General features: G+C 39.5%; 1 pseudogene; it reads left to right on the plus strand.

The window, feature by feature from the left end:
- The first annotated feature begins 3436 nt into the window (after positions 1-3436).
- Positions 3437-4037, plus strand: LOC117031030 (cyclin-dependent kinase inhibitor 3-like; annotated as a pseudogene).
- The last annotated feature ends 13005 nt before the right edge of the window (positions 4038-17042 follow it).

A 17042-nucleotide genomic window follows, 5' to 3' on the forward strand; every position in this document is an offset into this window, starting at 1 on the left:
AAAAGGCAGTTTTCTATGGTATAAACTAAGATATATGTATCACTGGGTCACAAGGTAAAACATATTTTAAATTGTTATCAGTCAAAACATTTTAAAAGCCACTGTTTTCTTTTTTTTTTTTAATTTAAAACTTTTGTGCTTCAAAGGACAAAACCAAGATAGTGAAAAGACAACCCACAGAATGGGAGAAAACACCTGCAAATCGTATATCCGATAAGGGATCTTAATTCAGAACACATAAAGAACTCTTACAACTCAACGGTAAAAAAACATATAAATTGAAAAATGGGCAAAGGATCTGAATAGGCACTTCTCCAAAGAAGACACACAAATGGTCAATAGCACATTAAAAGAATCTCAACATCATTAATTATCAGGGAAGTGCAAATCAAAACCAAAATCAGATACCATCCCACCCCACCAGAACAGACAAAATAAAAAAGACAGACAAAAAAGCCACTGTTTTCAATGGATGTTTCCAGGAAGCTTAGCTTTGGAAAACTTATGTGAACCCCCTCCCCTCTATTTCACCCCTACTAGGAATTCTATGGAAGAGACTTCCTTTTGGATGTCCTGTTTTAGCTCAAGTTCAACAGAGTAAATTGCCATTCTCTAACCAAAGACAGCAATTTCTTGGGGACAGGGTTCAGTTTTGTAATGTTCTTGGAACACAACTTAACCCCAGAGTGTGGGTCTCTGGTTGTCACAGGAACCAACTGAGGGTGTCCCTTTAAACCCTAACCTCAGAACCACAGGGCATGCAGGACCTCGTCTAAATGGGCCCCTTGTGGTGTGAATTTTTTGAGCCAGTTCTGAAGGCACATGGAGAGACCCTAGGTGGTGGTAGTCAGGAAGTACGGCCTCCCTGGGTGGACAAGACCCCATCTCCCTGACCTGGGGGACCTAAGTGAGTCATTTAACTCCTTGGGGTTTCAATTACTCTAGCTACAAACTGGAATTTATCAGGACACTGATGAGAGTATTGGTGCAAACTCTGAGTTCTGACTAGAAGAGGCAACTGAAATCCAAATATGCTGGGACGTTGGAGATCACTGCTCCCACTGGTCTGACGTGGGTACATTAGAGCCGATTGTCAGCTAAGGACTGGCTGACTGGGGGTGTTCCTCACCCTTCTCTGGACTTGTGGTCACTACCATTTCTAGAGACTTTATGTGAAAATACTTTCATCATAGCATCTCACTCCATCTTCACAAATCCTAAGGTAGGTAAGTAGTTCTCATGCTATGGATAAGGCTCAGAGAGAGGTTAAGTGATTTGCCCAAAGTCACATGACTCAAATACTAAGAATAATAATGGGTAATACCTACTGAGTATTTAGAATTTGTCCTTCGCAAAGATTATTTTACTTAAATCTTTGAAAAACCATTTTAGTTAGGAACTGGGAATATCCCTATTTTACCAGAGAGGAAACTGATGCTGAGAGAACTTAAGTAGCTTTTACAGGAAACTGCAGCTGAGCATAGCAGTAAAGCTATGGGCTTGACTTGGGTCAAATATTGGCCTCTGTTAATTCCTTGTGCTTCAGTTTGGTCCTCTATAAAATAGAGTTAACATGTTAAATTCTTAGGTTATCTGAGAAGATAAAATGATTTAATGGATACAATGCACTTTGGAATAGCCTGGACTTTCTAAATTTGAAATCTATCACACTAACACTAGGGGTTTGATTTGCAGCTGCTTTAAGAGTAGGACTCCAGAATTAAATCAGACAGATCTGGGCTCAAGTCCCAGCACAGCTGCTTAGTAGCTCTGCAACTGTAGGAAAATTGTCTCACCTCTCTGAGAACTATTCCCATGTATGAAATGAGGATTATCACATGACTAATGTCATAAATTGTTACAAGGATTAAACGAGATAGACACATTGCCACTAATCCTCCTCAAAATACTCCCCCTCACTTTGAACACACTTATCCCATCGTTCTTGCCACTTTCTCAAGCAGTTCTGGAAGTCCTCTTTCGTGAGTGTCTTTAGTTGTCCTGTCATGGCTGCCTCGATGTCCTGAATCGATTCAACATATTTACTTTTCATGGTCATTTTGACTTTGGGGAAGAGCTAGAAGTCGCACGGTGCCAGATACAGTGAATAAGGTAGATGAGGACACACCGTAATGTTTTTATTTGACAGAAATTGCCGTACCAGAAGTGATGTGTGACACGGAGCCTTTCCGTTGTGATCACAAAATACGGTGAATGGTGCTGCTGAGTGTCATCCAATGGAAAAGCAGGGATCTTCAATACGGGAAGCTGCATGTCGAATCTTAGTAACAGTGTGGGACAAGTTTCAACTTGTTCCGTGAAGTCAGTCGGGTGTGACCTAAGGGTTGAGAGAAGGCACGTTTTAAAGTGTGCTGTAAATCATCCTCCATCATGACAATGCTCCGTGTCACACATCGTTTCTGGTATACAACAATTTCTGTCAAATAAAAACATTATGGTGTATCCTCATCCACCTTATTCACCGGATCTTGCACCACGCGACTTCTGGCTCTTCCCCAAAGTCAAAATGATTCAGAACATCGAGGCAGCCTCAACAGTGCAACTGAAAACACTCATGGAAGAGGACTTCCAGAACTGCTTCAGAAAGTGGCAAGAATGATGGGATGAGTGTGTTTGAAGTGAGGGGGTGTATTTTGAGAGGGATTAATGGCAATACGTCTTTTACTGTAATAAATTATTTTTTATTTAAACATTCACCATATTGTTTAATCATACCTCATGTGTGATCAAATATGTACCAGGGATGCCAAAAGAATATATACAAGTGGACACTTGGGTCAACATTGCTCAAGCAATAGTTCGCCGTAATCAGAAGTGTCTGGATGCTGATGGTAACCACTTTGAGCACCTCTAGTAATTGCAGAAGTCAAACGTGACTTATATTCATCTTTTGTTATTGGTACATATTGAGTATTATAATTTTAATACAGTTTTCCTTCCTTAAAATGTGTATACATTTTTTTGGCACCCTCTGTGTGTATACATATACATACATTTTTTTTTAAATGAAGAGAAATAGATACACAGCTGAGCAATTGTGGCAGGAGACTTACAAGGAAGGGCCTGGTAAACGCTGAGCCCCTCTCCCAAGTCCACTTCTTATCTCAGTCATAATCTCATACCTCTAGGCTTAGGCTTGGTCCAAACCCATCCTGTCTAATGACTGTTCTCTGTAATTCATAGAGAGGAACTGTTGTAACCTAGATAGTCTCTGCTTATCCTGAGAATCTGACAATGAAAACTGATTTTAAATATAATTGTTGGCTTATAAAAAGCAGTTTGGGATGTAAATGAAAGTGGGATGTGTATATATCATACAAAGAATGTGTTATAGGGCTCGGCACTGGGCTGCTGAAAAGCAGGTGCTACCGTGCTTTGGGTGGCAGTGGCTGGTTATGATGTGGGGAGACCAGTGATGAAGCCACCTAGTTCACTGCAAACAAGTGAGTTTGACTCCTCAGATGACGAGCCCGTTAAAGATGAACAGACTCCAATTCAGATATCATGGCTGAGATGAGTGAATTGTTCTGTTTCTTGGTTTATGTGCTCTTCCAGGTTGTAAATTTAAAGATATTAGAATAAATATCGAAAAAGATACAGAAGAACTAAGCAGCTGTGATATACAAGATATATTTGTTTTCTGCACCAGAAGGGAACTGTCAAAATACAGAGTCCCAAACCTTTTGAACCTCTATTAGCAGTACAGAATTATTACTTACCATCATCCAATCCCAGGCGGAGGGACTCCTGCCATAGCCAGCTGCTATGAAATGATAGAGGAGCTTGCAATCTGCCTTGAAAACAATTGAAAAATCTTAACACACTGTTATGGAGGAGATGGGAGATCTTGCCTTTCAGCCATTTGTCTCCTACTATATCTGTCTGACATAGTGTCACCACAGCGAGCCCCAGACAGCCTAAGAGGCCTAAGAGAGTCTGGAGCAACACACCATAAAGTTCAGGACAAACTAGCTGCCCATCTGTCATCAAGAGACTCACTCTTGATCTGTATCTAGATAAAAAAAAAAAAAAAAGAATCTCAAACAGGATATATGTATCAGAAATTTGAGAGCTCCCTGACATAATTTGTATTGAAGTGAAACTATTAGTGTTATCAACTTGAAGTAAATGTATATGTGCAGATAATCCTAAAGCTTTTATTGACAAAAAAAAAAAAAAAAAAAATGTGTTGCAGCTCAAAACACTAGGAATCACTAAATTACAGTCAAACAAATCTGCAAAGTTGGGAGCTCAGAATTCAGACTGGGGTTCACGGACTCTCTGTTGAGCTTCATGGTTTAGGGAGTCTGAGGAGGGGAGAGTTGGAGGTAAGAAAGTGAAGGCATTTAAATCATTCATTCATTCATTCTCAAGGGGCTTCTAAGAAGGATGACCCTTTATGAAGTTTTGAAGATAAAAAACACTGAAGGATGAAATAGAGAAAAAAGTCTTTGTGACCTTGAGTTAGGCAAAGATTTTTAGATATAACACCAAAAGCAAAATCTATAAAAGAACACATTAATAAATTGGGCTTTGAAGGAAACCAGAATAAGTTTATCCCAAAATATGTTGTTTGACATAAGAATTATTTTGAGCAAAAAACATTAAGCAATTGAGCAAACACACATAAAAAACTCCCCCTTTCTTGCCTAAAGGCAGGCTATAAATCCTACTTTTATTGACGACAGATTCATATCTACCCAGAGCTGGCACCAGAGGAATCTGCAAACAAACCTCACTCCATTCGTTTACCTTCCCATAATGAGCTGCTCTAGGAAGCCTAAGTGTTTCTTTGTCCAGTCATTTCTCTAAAAATGTATTCTTTGTTGAAGATGCTATGGTATACAAACTGGAATTCTAAGCCACCATTTTGAGTTACTTTTGGTTTCGGTTTCTCCCACATGTGTCCTTTCTCCTTTAATAAACTGCTTGTTTTTCTCTTGTTAATCTGTTTTTTTGTTAGAGTCCCAGCTGAAAACCAAAGTGAGTAAGGGTAAAGTTCTGCCTCGCCTACAACTTCAACAAAGTTTAAAACTGGACTAAACTTTTCAAAGTTTAAAAAAGCTCTGAAGCATAACATTCATATACACATGGGGTCCGCAAACATGACTCACAGGCTGGGTGCCTGTTTTTGTAAATAGATTTTATTGAACATAGCCACACTCATTTGCTTACATATTATCTGTGACTGCTTCCATGAATAGTTGCAACAGAGATGTTGTAGTGTACAAGCTTAAAATATTTACTATCTGGTCCATTAAGACATAGTTTGTTAACTCTTCAGATAAAGCACAGACTGTAGCCAAGATTTAATTAATCCCTTCAACACTATGGAAACCAAGTGGGGACTGAGACTGCCAGACATACCATCCCTACCATGGTCCAGTTTCCCCCAGCCTAGAGCAGCATACTCCTAGAATCCAGATCCCCTCCAGTTTACTCCAGTGCGTCATTATCTTTTCTTGGAGAGATCCAAGATGGTGGAATACATAAACACTGCGCCTGCATCCTTCTGTGAACACATTAAAATTACAACTAAATTATATAACAATCAACAGGAGAACCATCTGAAGTCTAGCCAAACAGAAATCCTATAACTAAAAATATAAAGAAGAAGCCATGTTGAGACTGGTCGGAGGGGTGCAGACACAGAATGGGCCCCAAACTTCCCTGTGGCAGTTGATAATCAGGAGGGATATCTCGGTTGCGGAGTTTCCCCCAAAGGAGTGAGGGACGCCAGCCTCCTACCCCAGGCTACCCAGCCCAGAGTACTGGTACTGAGAAGAGGAGACCCCACAACATCTAGCTATGAAAAACAGTGGGGATTCCGACAGTTCCGGTGGGGTGGAAAGCTGCAGGAAACCCAGACGTCCTTTTAAACAGCCTGCGCACAAATTTACTCACTCGCAGGCACTCACCTGGGGCTCCAGCGGAGGGAGGATGACTTGGGGAATCTAGGAGACATACAGGGGCCAGACAGAGGTGTGTGACTTTAGGGAGAAGACTGGAGGACAGTTGACATGTTCCTGGTGAGGAATTCTTCTCCCGTGCAGCCTGCAGGCAGACGCCATCTTTCCTATGTTGAGCCCGCCCCCGCAGGCCAAATCTGAATCTAATCAGCTGGTGAGATCGCCTGCTCCGCCCTGCTGACTCAGCTGGGAACCCTCCCCACCAACTCATGCACAGCTGGAGGCGCGTTCTCCACGAGTAGCCAGCCTCTCCCGAATTGCATTCTTTCTTGGAAAACTACGTGAGTCCATGGGCCCCAGGCAGGTGGTGACTGGCCTCGGTGTGCTCTGAGACTTTTGCTGAGTTGAGTCACTCCAGGCTCAGCACTGGCACCAAACCAGAATCTACATTAACCTGGTGATCACAACTCTTCCCACTCTGGTGACTCCCTGAAACCCTGCCTCACCCAACTTGCATACCACACAGGCTTAATCAGTGGCTGAACCTTAAGGGAGTTGGCAGGTGGCCACAGGATTCTGGGTGTCGTGGCTTTTTGCAGAGTTATCTCCAGTCTAGTACTGGTGGCAGCCATCCTCAGTTTGAAGTGTGGCCTGTCCCACACACCTCCAGGTTTAGCAGAGGCAGCACACAACTGTAAGTCACTTCATAGCTCCTACTAGGTGGCTCCCAGCCAGTCACAGGCAGTGGCTGACTTGGGCCTGCACTGGAGCTCCTCCCAAGAGGCCCCAGAACCAAAATACTTGGAGGTGGCTTCAGACCATAGCAGAGCACCTCCCAATTAGCCCCACAAGTGGCACACATAAAGGGTGGTCTCAACAGGCACCAGAGCCCAGTGGGGCAAATCCCATTCAGTGGGGTAAGCCTCCCGCACAGCAGCCCATAAGCTGTAGGTGTGGCCAAATGCCACAGCTAATCAGCCTGAGGGTCAATCCTATTCACTGATCTGCCAATAGCAATCAAGGCTCAACTATAACAGGAGAACATACACAACCCACACAAGGGACACTCCTGGAGCACCCAGAGCAGGTGAACAAGGAGACTGTGCCAGGGCCCCACATTGCACCTATTACATAAAGCCACCCGGCCAAGACTGGGATGCATAACAGATCTGCCTAATGCATGGAAACAATCACAGAAAGGTAGCCAAAATGAAAAAACAAAGAAATACATCCCCAGTGAAAGAACAGCAGAAATATCTAGAAAAAGAAATACATGAAATGGAGGCAAACAACCCACCAAAGACAGAGTTCAAAACAATGGTTATAAGGAAGCTCAAGGAATTTAGTGAGAACTTCAACAGAGAGACAGCAAGCATGAAAAAGGACACAGAAACCATAAAAAAGAACCAGTCAGAAGTGAAGAATACAGTAACTGAAATAAAGAATGCACTAAAGGGAATCACCAGCAGACTAGATGAAGCAGAGAATCGAATCAGTGGTTTGGAAGCAAAGTAGCAGAAAACAGCCAATTGGAACAGCAAAAAGAAAAAAAAAAATCCAAAAAAATGAGGATAGTTTAAGAGACCTCTGTGACAACAGCAAATGTAACAATATTCACATCATAGAGGGTATCAGGAGAAGAAAGAAAGCAAGGGATTGAGAACCTAATGGAAGAAATAGTGACTCAAAACTGTCCTAACCCAGTGAAGGAAATAGACATGCAAGTCCAGGAAGCACAGAGAGTCCCAAACAGGATGAACCCAAACAGGCCCACACCTAGACACATTATAATTAAATTGGCAAAGCTTAAAGATAAAAAGAGAATCCTAAAAGTAGCAAGAGAAAAGCAACTAGTAATTCATAAGGGATCTCCCATAAGACTGTCAGCTGATTTCTCAACAGAAACTTTGCAGGCCAGAAGGGACTGGCACAAAATATTCAATGTGATGAAAAGCAAAGACCTACAACCAAGATTACTCTACTCAGCAAGGCTATGATTTAAAATTGAAGGACAGGTAAAGAGCTTCCCAGATAAGAAAAAGCTAAAGGAGTTCATCACCACCAAACCAGTATTGAAAGAAATGTTAGAGGGACTTCTTTAGGATGGGATAAAAATCAAAATTATAAGTAATAAAATGGCAATAGCTACATATGTGTCAACAATTATTTGCAATGTAAAAGGATTAAATGCTCCAATCAAAAGACATAGGACAGCTGAATGGATAAGAAAACAAAATCCTTACATATGCTGCCCACAAGAAACTCACTTCAGATTTAAAGACACACACAGACAGAAAGTAAAGTGATGGAAAAAGATATTTCATGAAAATGAAAAAAGTAAAAAAAAAGCTGGGGTAGCAATACTTATACCAAACAAAATAGACTTTAAAACAAAGGCTATAAGAAGAGACAATGAAGGACGCAGTAATCCCACTTCAGGGTATTTATCCAAAGAAACCCCAAAACACTACTTCAAGTGGACATGTGCATCCATATGTTCACTGCAGCATTGTTTACAATGGCCAAGATGTGGACGCTACCTGGCTGTCCGTCGATGGAAGACTGGATAAAGAGTAGGTGGTACATACAATGGAATATTGCTTAGCCATGGAAGGGCATGGGTTCTTTACATGTGCAGCAGCATGGATGGACCTGGGGGGTGTTGTGCTGAGTGTAGTATGTCAGACAGAGAAAGACAGATGCAATGTGATTTCGCTTATATGTGGAATCTAAAGAACAAAATAAACAAACAAAACAGAAACAAATTCATACAGAAAACATTTTGATGGTTGCCAGATGAAAGGGTTTTGGGGGTGTGGGTGAAAGAAAGGGAAGGATTAAGAAGTACAAATTGGTTGTTACAAAGTAGTTATGGGGACATAGGTATAGCATAAGAAATATAATCAATAATATTGTAATATCTATGTGTGGTGTCAGATGGGTACTAAATTTGTTGGGGTGATAGATGGGAGGGGACCGGGTGAAAAAGGTGAAGGGATTAAGAAGTACAAATTGGTAGTTACAAAATTAAGGTAAAGTAAAGCATAGGGAATATAGTCAATGATATGGCAATAACTATGTATAATGCTAGATGGGTACTAGGCTAATCAGGGGATCACTTCTCAAATTATATAAATGTCCAACCACTATGCTGTACACCTGAAATTAGTATAAAATAATATTGAATGTCAATTATAATTGATCAATTTAAAAAGGGGGGAAAAGGGAAAAGAGAATAAGAGGTCCAAATTTCCAGGTACAAAACAAGTAAATCATGGGGATGTAATGTACAGTATGGGGAATATAGTCAATAATATTATGATAACATAGTACAGTGTCAGATGGTTGCTGGACTTATCATGATCACGTCTTTAGGTCTATAAATGTTGAATAACTATGGTGTACCCCTGAAATTAATACAATATTGAATGTTAGCTATATTTTTAATAAAAATCTTTTTAAGAAAAGACATTATCATTTCTGTGGAAAAGGTTGGGAAGAATTTATCTAAAGCAGTAATCATTCTTCCACAGCAAACCTTCCATTCCCTTTACCACTACCCTTTACCTGACTCCTTCTTCTCGTTCAGGTTACATTTGGGAAGCATTTACATCGCGTCAGGGAAGACACAAACCCCTGCCTTTAAGGAGCTCACATTTCAGCAGGAGAGAGGCATATACACAGACAGTTACTATGCAGTATGCTAAGTCATGTGATAGTGGCATAAAGAAAAATTATGGCTTGTACATCCATATACCTCAATTTGAATACCAGCTCTGCCAGTTGTCAGCTCTGCAACTTTGGGTGAATCATTTAACCTTTCTGAGCTTCAGTCCTCTCATCTGTCAAGTGGAAATGAGAATAACGTCAAGTGCCACAGGGTGTTGTGAGAATCAAGTTCAGTATCAGAACTCAAAATTATTGTTACTCTCAGTGGCAGTGGTAGAAATAGTCTGTAGTAGAAGCAATAGTGATAATAGATGATGTATAACCCACAAGTCACAGCAAAGAGGAGAGGGCCGTGACATAGGTGTTATTAATCAGGGATGTTCTCACAAAGAAAGTGACATGTGACTGGAATCTTGAAGCAAGAACAGGAGTTAGTCATGGGGAGAGGGAGGTGAGGGTACAGATGGAATAAAAGAAACCCTTCTTGGGAGATGCAAATGGGTCCAAGATGAGAGACGGAGAGGGGGATTTCCTTGTATGTCTTAGGTCTACTAAAACTCTGGTGACCATAAGAATGAGAGGGGGCTCTGCCCTGGGATTTGGACAAGGGGACCCTTTCAGTTCTCTAAGACAGAAGAACTGACCTGGCCCCTGGTATTTTTCTTTATCTTTCCTTCTTCTCATGGATTCTTTCATGCTGACTTTAAGAGGGTCACTGATCTAAAATCTTGAATACTTTCTCATTTCTAAAGTCCCTAGCATGGCGTGCAAGGCCCCAACCTTCCTATCCAGCTTCGTCGTTCCCTGTCACTCACCTCACCACTCCTTCCTCCATGCTTGCCATGCTCCACATTCAGCTCAACACATTTGAAACCAGACTTGCAATTTCCTATGCTACCCGCATATGTCAGTTCCCCCTGTTGTGTTCTTGCCTAAGTTTTTCACTATCCTCCCAGCTGGGAGGGGGTGCTCCTTGGTTCCTTCCTCTTTCTAAAACTTACTATCCTTGTCCCCAAGTTCCCATGCCAAATCCTCTGTCATGCTTCTCAGAGCTGTCCTCTTTTCTCCATCCCCCCAACCCCGTCACTTTTAATTCAGGTTCTCCATCATCTGGATTTTTTTGCATCTGGTCTTACCTCTGTAAACCCATCTGTGCTTGGGTGCTCATTTTAAAGATGTGAATCTTATCATGTCAGCTGACTGCTTAAAAATTTCCAATGGTTTCTCCTTGCAGTGTTGATACCCTTTATCCAAAGACCCCCAGGACAACACCTGTAGTCAAAGTTTACTGGCTTGTTGCAGTGAGGGAGACAGCACCTCAGGGGCACGTTGGCATAGCCCAATAAGGAAGTGTTAGCAGGGATTTGTTATCGGATTTGATCTTGTGGAGTTAGTTTTGGGGAGAATTCAATGAAGCACAGTTTTGCTCTGGGTTGGATGCTGTCAGGGACGGGACTGTTCTGTGACTGGGTATCTTGATCATGTTTATCTAGGAGGAGATGCTCTTTGTTGTCTGTATGGAGACACTAATCAATCACACATTCACTTCTGTCATTGTTGGTTGTAATCCTCTGCCTGTGTTCCGTCTCCACACATAATTTTAATATTAGTGAGAGAGAAGAGTGTTAACCCCCAATGTCCGGAGTTGGCCTGACGTTCACAGCTGGACTGTGATATTATAACCAGCTGGTCTGAGGCTCACAGCCAGTTAGCCTAAACAACCTAAACAATCTCATAGAAGAATCACCTCACACAAAGTTACCCCGAGACCACGATACAGGAAACAAAACAAGGCCACTTCATAATTCTGTCTAATCGCAGACAATAGTAAGGTCACTGTACCACCCACAGAAGAGTCATGGAATCCATGGCCCCCACCTTCTGACGGCATCCAGTCTAGAGCAAACCTCGGCTTCCTTAGGCGCTGCCCTAAATCACCCAACCAAAACTAAATCCTATTATAGGTTCTCTCTAACTGTCTTACTGAGATGCCCTGTAGCTTCCTACGATGTGTATTACCCCTCATTGCAACAAGCAATAACCCCACCCGTTTAACTACTGGTGTGTTTCTCCTGGTCTTTGGCTGAGGGCCTTGGCCCTGGCCTTGATCCCCCACTCAGCTGATTTCAGCCACATCTTTCAGTTAGTTCCCTGAAGACAGAAAGCTCCTTCCTGCCTTGGGGCTTGGTACTTAACAGTTCCCTCTGATTGAAACATCTCACCCTCAGGTCTACTTCTCATTCAGATTCTCTCTCATCATTTAGATCTCAGGGGAAAATAACCACTTGAGAGAGGCCTTCCTGGCCCCTCCTCTCAGTAATTCTATAATATTGCCTTTTAGATTTCCTATATAATCCGTATCACTCTAAATTACATTATTGTGTGCTACCTGTCTGCTCTCACCAGAATGCAAATTTTAAAAGATCAGCAATTATGTTGAATTTATCTCTGTATCCCAGTGCCTGTAAGGTTTCCATGAATGACTGAAAGGTCCTAACTTACTTTGAGCACAATAGCCTCTTCTTCATGGACCTCTCTACCTCCAGCTGCTTTCACCTCTAATACAGCTCTTACATAGCTGTCTGGATTATTTTTCTAAAACAGACGGTAGGAGCCAGCATCATCCATTTTCAAAATTTTTTCATAGATTCTCTCTTGAAGGTGTCACCAACTCACTTCTCTAGTGTCATCTGAGCTTCAGAGTGAACAGTCTCGAACATGCCACATACATTTGTCCAACAAACTCAAAAGAGTCTGGAGGCTTTGGCTAGAAATAAATACTAAAATTTATTCAAGGCTTTCAGAGTTTGTAAATTGGAACACAGGTAGGCAAAACACAGGAAGTGTTCCACAGAAAGAAAACTTAGGAGTTCTTATAGTAAAAAGTGCCTTCTTGAGAATGATCAGTCCGGCTTTCTTAGCCCTAGGATTGGTTCTGGACAGCTATCAGTCAGATGTCAGGCAGTCTGGATGATGGATGCCCGGTGGCCTAGAGGAGGGGCTCCAGGAGGTCTGGTCATGTCAGGTGGTCTGGATATGCGAGTGCTTCAGGGGTTATATCAGAGGGTTATCTGGAGGTCTGGTGTACGTCCAGATGCATATTTAGGCATTGACACAGGACTGAAAACTTCAAAACATACCAGGCTTGTCTGGTCAAGAACAGTCTTTCCTCTTGCCTCAGCCTTCATCACGTTAATAATTTTGGCATCTTGGTGAAAGTGACTCCATTTTATATATTCCCCCTCTTCACTCTTTCTTTATTTTCCCCTTTAGATCCCAATTTTTCTATCAGACAACACCATAGATCAAACATAACATTCTGAAGGGCCTCATTGCCAGGGTCCATCATGTCCCTCAGACGGGCATATGGGCTAGAGACATGCCTGCCTTCTTATATCTAACTCAATATTTGTGCCAATTTTTAGGCTGCAGCATTAGGAAAGGCCCAATTAAGACATTATTATTATTATGTGTCAGTTTCAGAAACCAGTCTTGGTCTGGGGAATAGTTCAGTTCAGTTGAACAGTGGTCTCTCATTTCAGGAGGTCATGATGCAGGTGGCACACATAGAGCTATGGTACAAGCAATCAGGTATTTGATTAGAGGCATCTCTATGGAAACAAAAGAAAAAAACAATGGCAATTATAGAAGCTAGCTATAATCCCAGTTTCTGAGTTGTGAAGGCAGCTAGTTAAGAAGATTTCTAGATGTCTGGCTGGAAGCATCTTCAGATGGACTTAAAGCAGGCAGTGATGATCTGATAGGTTCTCCTTGTTTGCAGTTTGAGTGTCTCTGGTAATTTTTCTACAATAGTCACAAAGATTGTCAATATATGAGCTGTTGGGGTGATTTCTCTGAAGTTTACGTCAAGTTGTCCCACTTTAGTTTGTGTGGCTTTGGGAAAAGGGAAGCTTTAGTTCTCAATGATTCCAAGTCAGAAGGGTGGGAGAAAAATTGGAAACTTCAGTTTGGAGAGTCATAGCCAGATACCTGAGGAAACTAGAATAATTCAGGATCTGGTCCAGTTTACAGGTAGGAACAAACCTCAAAAGATAGTGAACACCACTAGAATCTAATATCCACAAAGTTGTATTACTAAAACATAAATTCTCTAAAATCATCGTCATTTTTACCAAAGGTAGACAAATTAAGTCTAGTTTGTTTGCAGAATAAGTCTACTTTTAATAAACTTGGCCTGTTATTTACATAGGAACAGCAAGAATAGTAATTAACCATATAGGCTCTTTTAAAACTGCTTTCCTGGAATTTTTCATGAGGAATCTTCATATAGAACTTTAAAATCTCTATATGACAAAAGCCAAGGCAAGGTCTTGCCATCAGACTTCACTGAAATACTTATAGATTTGGGTGAGTTCCTCTCTTCTCAAGGTCCACAAAATATCTTGAGGTTCCTGCACCTGTCAAGAAGGGACCTCCATTACTCATCTGGTGAAGCTGCTGGAAATCCTGTAAGGAAGGTACCAGGATGATGTTTCCAAGAGTTTTATTGACTTCCATAAATCAATCTTAATTCCTTAAAGCTGTCTGGTCATATCTGAGTCTATGCATGTTTTTCTCAAATATGAATTCCAGTCAAAGCCTCAGTAATACAACCAGTTTTCAATTTTGTCCTGTTACAAGAACAGATTCTTATTGAACTTATGCAACTAACAATATTGCCATGAAAATAAGAACACTCACCTACAAGTTTCCAAATTCTGGAGGGATCAAGCGGGGAGAAAAATATAAATGTTTCAATTCTGCTCACAAGGATATAACTTACCAAATTGCTCTGGGTCATAGGTAGCTTAAGAGAAAAATGTTTCCTTATGTTTGGAAAACAGAAACTTAAAGAACCAGCCATATGTCAAATAAAAAGTCATAAAAATGGTAATCGTCCACATCAGATCGTGCAGTCTCATCTTACTGATTCTTGTTGGTTTTGATCCTTTTGTTAGCAGTTTTATGAATCCAATTTTTCCTCAGAGTTCTGTAAATCCTCAACCAGTTTAAAGGTATGATCTAAAAGCTTATCAGAAACCTGAATTTTATAGTAAGTGTCAGAATTCTCTCCAAGAATCTCTCTAAAGATGAAACATATTTTCAAAAAGTATCAAAGTAAAACAATGACTTGGCAAATAACAAACTTAAAATGAAATGGTTAAAGACCTGATTACAATGCTATTGACAAAGACATTTGCTTTTTTCTCTGTAACACACAACATTTAAAGATAACATTGTATCAGGACATTGTAGATTCTTAGAAATTTTATATAATTTCTAGAACATTTATTTTAATAACATATGCATACAAACACAACATAATTATTTCTTATTTGACAATGTTTTCCATGTAATTTTAGCATATCTAATAGGTTAAATTGGCTTAATTTCCCCTTTTTATAAAGAGAGAGCATTTCCTTTGAAATGTTTCAGGAATCCTTCTGAAAAATCTCAAAGTTATATTCAGGTTAAGAAAAAAGACTATTTGATTTTGAATTTTGGGAAGTTTGTCAAATATATCAAAAGTTTTAAAACATTTGGTCAAGTGGGATCATAGGTTGAAACAGTTATCTATTTAATCATGGTGACAAAAATTTCACAAGCAAATACAAAAAGTTAAATAGTTATAAGCAAATTTAACTCTTTTAATATTACGAAGACTTGGTTTACCTAAACAATAAAAAACCTGGTGATATAGAACATAGGAAATAATTTTAATAAAATACAAAAGTCTTCGCTTTCCCTTTATGATCTCTTATTAAGAGCATACCAAGAGTATAGGAAAACTTTGTTCTTTTAACAGAGAGAGAAAACCAAATTCTAATTTTGTATCGATGTACTTTTGATATTGAAATAAAGTTAACTTAAACAAATCCATTCCAATCTTAGCTTGACCATATATAAAATTCTTCTCTCAAGATTTTTGTTCCACAAACCTACAACTGTCCTTGTCCCTCTTAGTTTGCCTCTTTTAAAACATTCAGAAATAACCAACTTATTAGGACAAACCACTTGAAAAATTTTCTCTCAAAAATGCATTTCTATACTTTATACCTTCTTTTACTGAAAACTCATATTATTTCCTTCCACATTAATTTGAATTATTAACCCTCAGAAACCCTAATTTCTAATGACAACTAAAATTAACCAATTAGCATTCCTTAGATTGGCAAATGTATTAATATATTTCATAACCTCTAGAAACATGGGTTCTTTTACTGGCAAACATATTTCATAATTTTTAGAAACATGTGTTTCTTCATGTTTCTAAGAACAAAACATGTTCATCAACAGATCCAAACTTATCTTTTAGTTTCTCTGTTATAAAAAGTCAAAAGTAGATAAATTTAGACTACTTTAACAATTAATTGTTTCAGTATTTTACCTTATTTGGAAATGATCTAGATATTCAATGAATTTAACTTGACCCATCATTAACTTATCTTGGCAAAACTCTGAGGTTTCAAGTTACAAAACGATTGGGAAACTAAGTAGACATGCAATAAAACATAAATATTGCTGAAAAGCTTACCTAAAATCTTTTAATCCCATCCACATCTATTTATTTTACTTGGTCTCAATAATTATGTTTAGGTTACTTATGAAAATTTCATCACACCGAGTCATTTTTCTTGCTGACAAATTTTGCAATAGAGATAATATGAACTTATTTGACTAATAAACACAGGTAGAATAAAAGTATTATACTTAATTCTGATAACTCTAAAGACATTGATATTTAACTAAACCAAACTCGAACCAGCTTTAACATCAAATATTCTCCCAGATTATGTGATCCAGAAAAGCATTTTGGGTTAACTTCTATTATATTTTTGAGAACTTTTTACATAAGTACTTAATGCCCTTAAGCCAATTAAATAGAGCTCTTTTACAAATTAGCAATACCATCCAAAGATAGAAAATACAACACAACACACATGAACATACAGACAGACACGGAGACCTGATAGTTTCGTTTTTAAAATTTTAGCCATGAGACAGATACGATAAGGCAAAAACCCACTAATTCGTTAACAGTTGGAGTAAGTTAAGTTTATTCTAAGGCGTTTTCTTATTACTACTTGTGGAGAAGACAATTAAGATGTGTTATTTGTTCTTGACAAGGAGCCTTGGAGCCAGAACTGCTGTTCGTGCTTTAAAAATGTTTGTTTGTTTTTTCCTCCTTCAGTCTGAGGAACTGAGGATGGTAAAGACAGGTGGGCTTTTAAGTATCTGCTCAGATGATCAAAGTTTCTTTTAGGATCTTTTTAGAGCCGTGGTTTTTTTTTTTTTTTTTTTTTTTTTTTTTTTTTTTTTTTTTTTTTTTTTAAGTTATTTTGTCTTTTAGAAGCTTCTACAAATCAAAGAATGCATTCCATTGTGCCCTGAGAGGTTTGGTCTAAAAAGGGGCTATGGGGTGAACTGAAAGCAAAGTTTTTC

This window comes from Rhinolophus ferrumequinum, chromosome 11, assembly GCF_004115265.2.
Source record: "Rhinolophus ferrumequinum isolate MPI-CBG mRhiFer1 chromosome 11, mRhiFer1_v1.p, whole genome shotgun sequence".
Lineage (NCBI taxonomy): Eukaryota > Metazoa > Chordata > Mammalia > Chiroptera > Rhinolophidae > Rhinolophus > Rhinolophus ferrumequinum.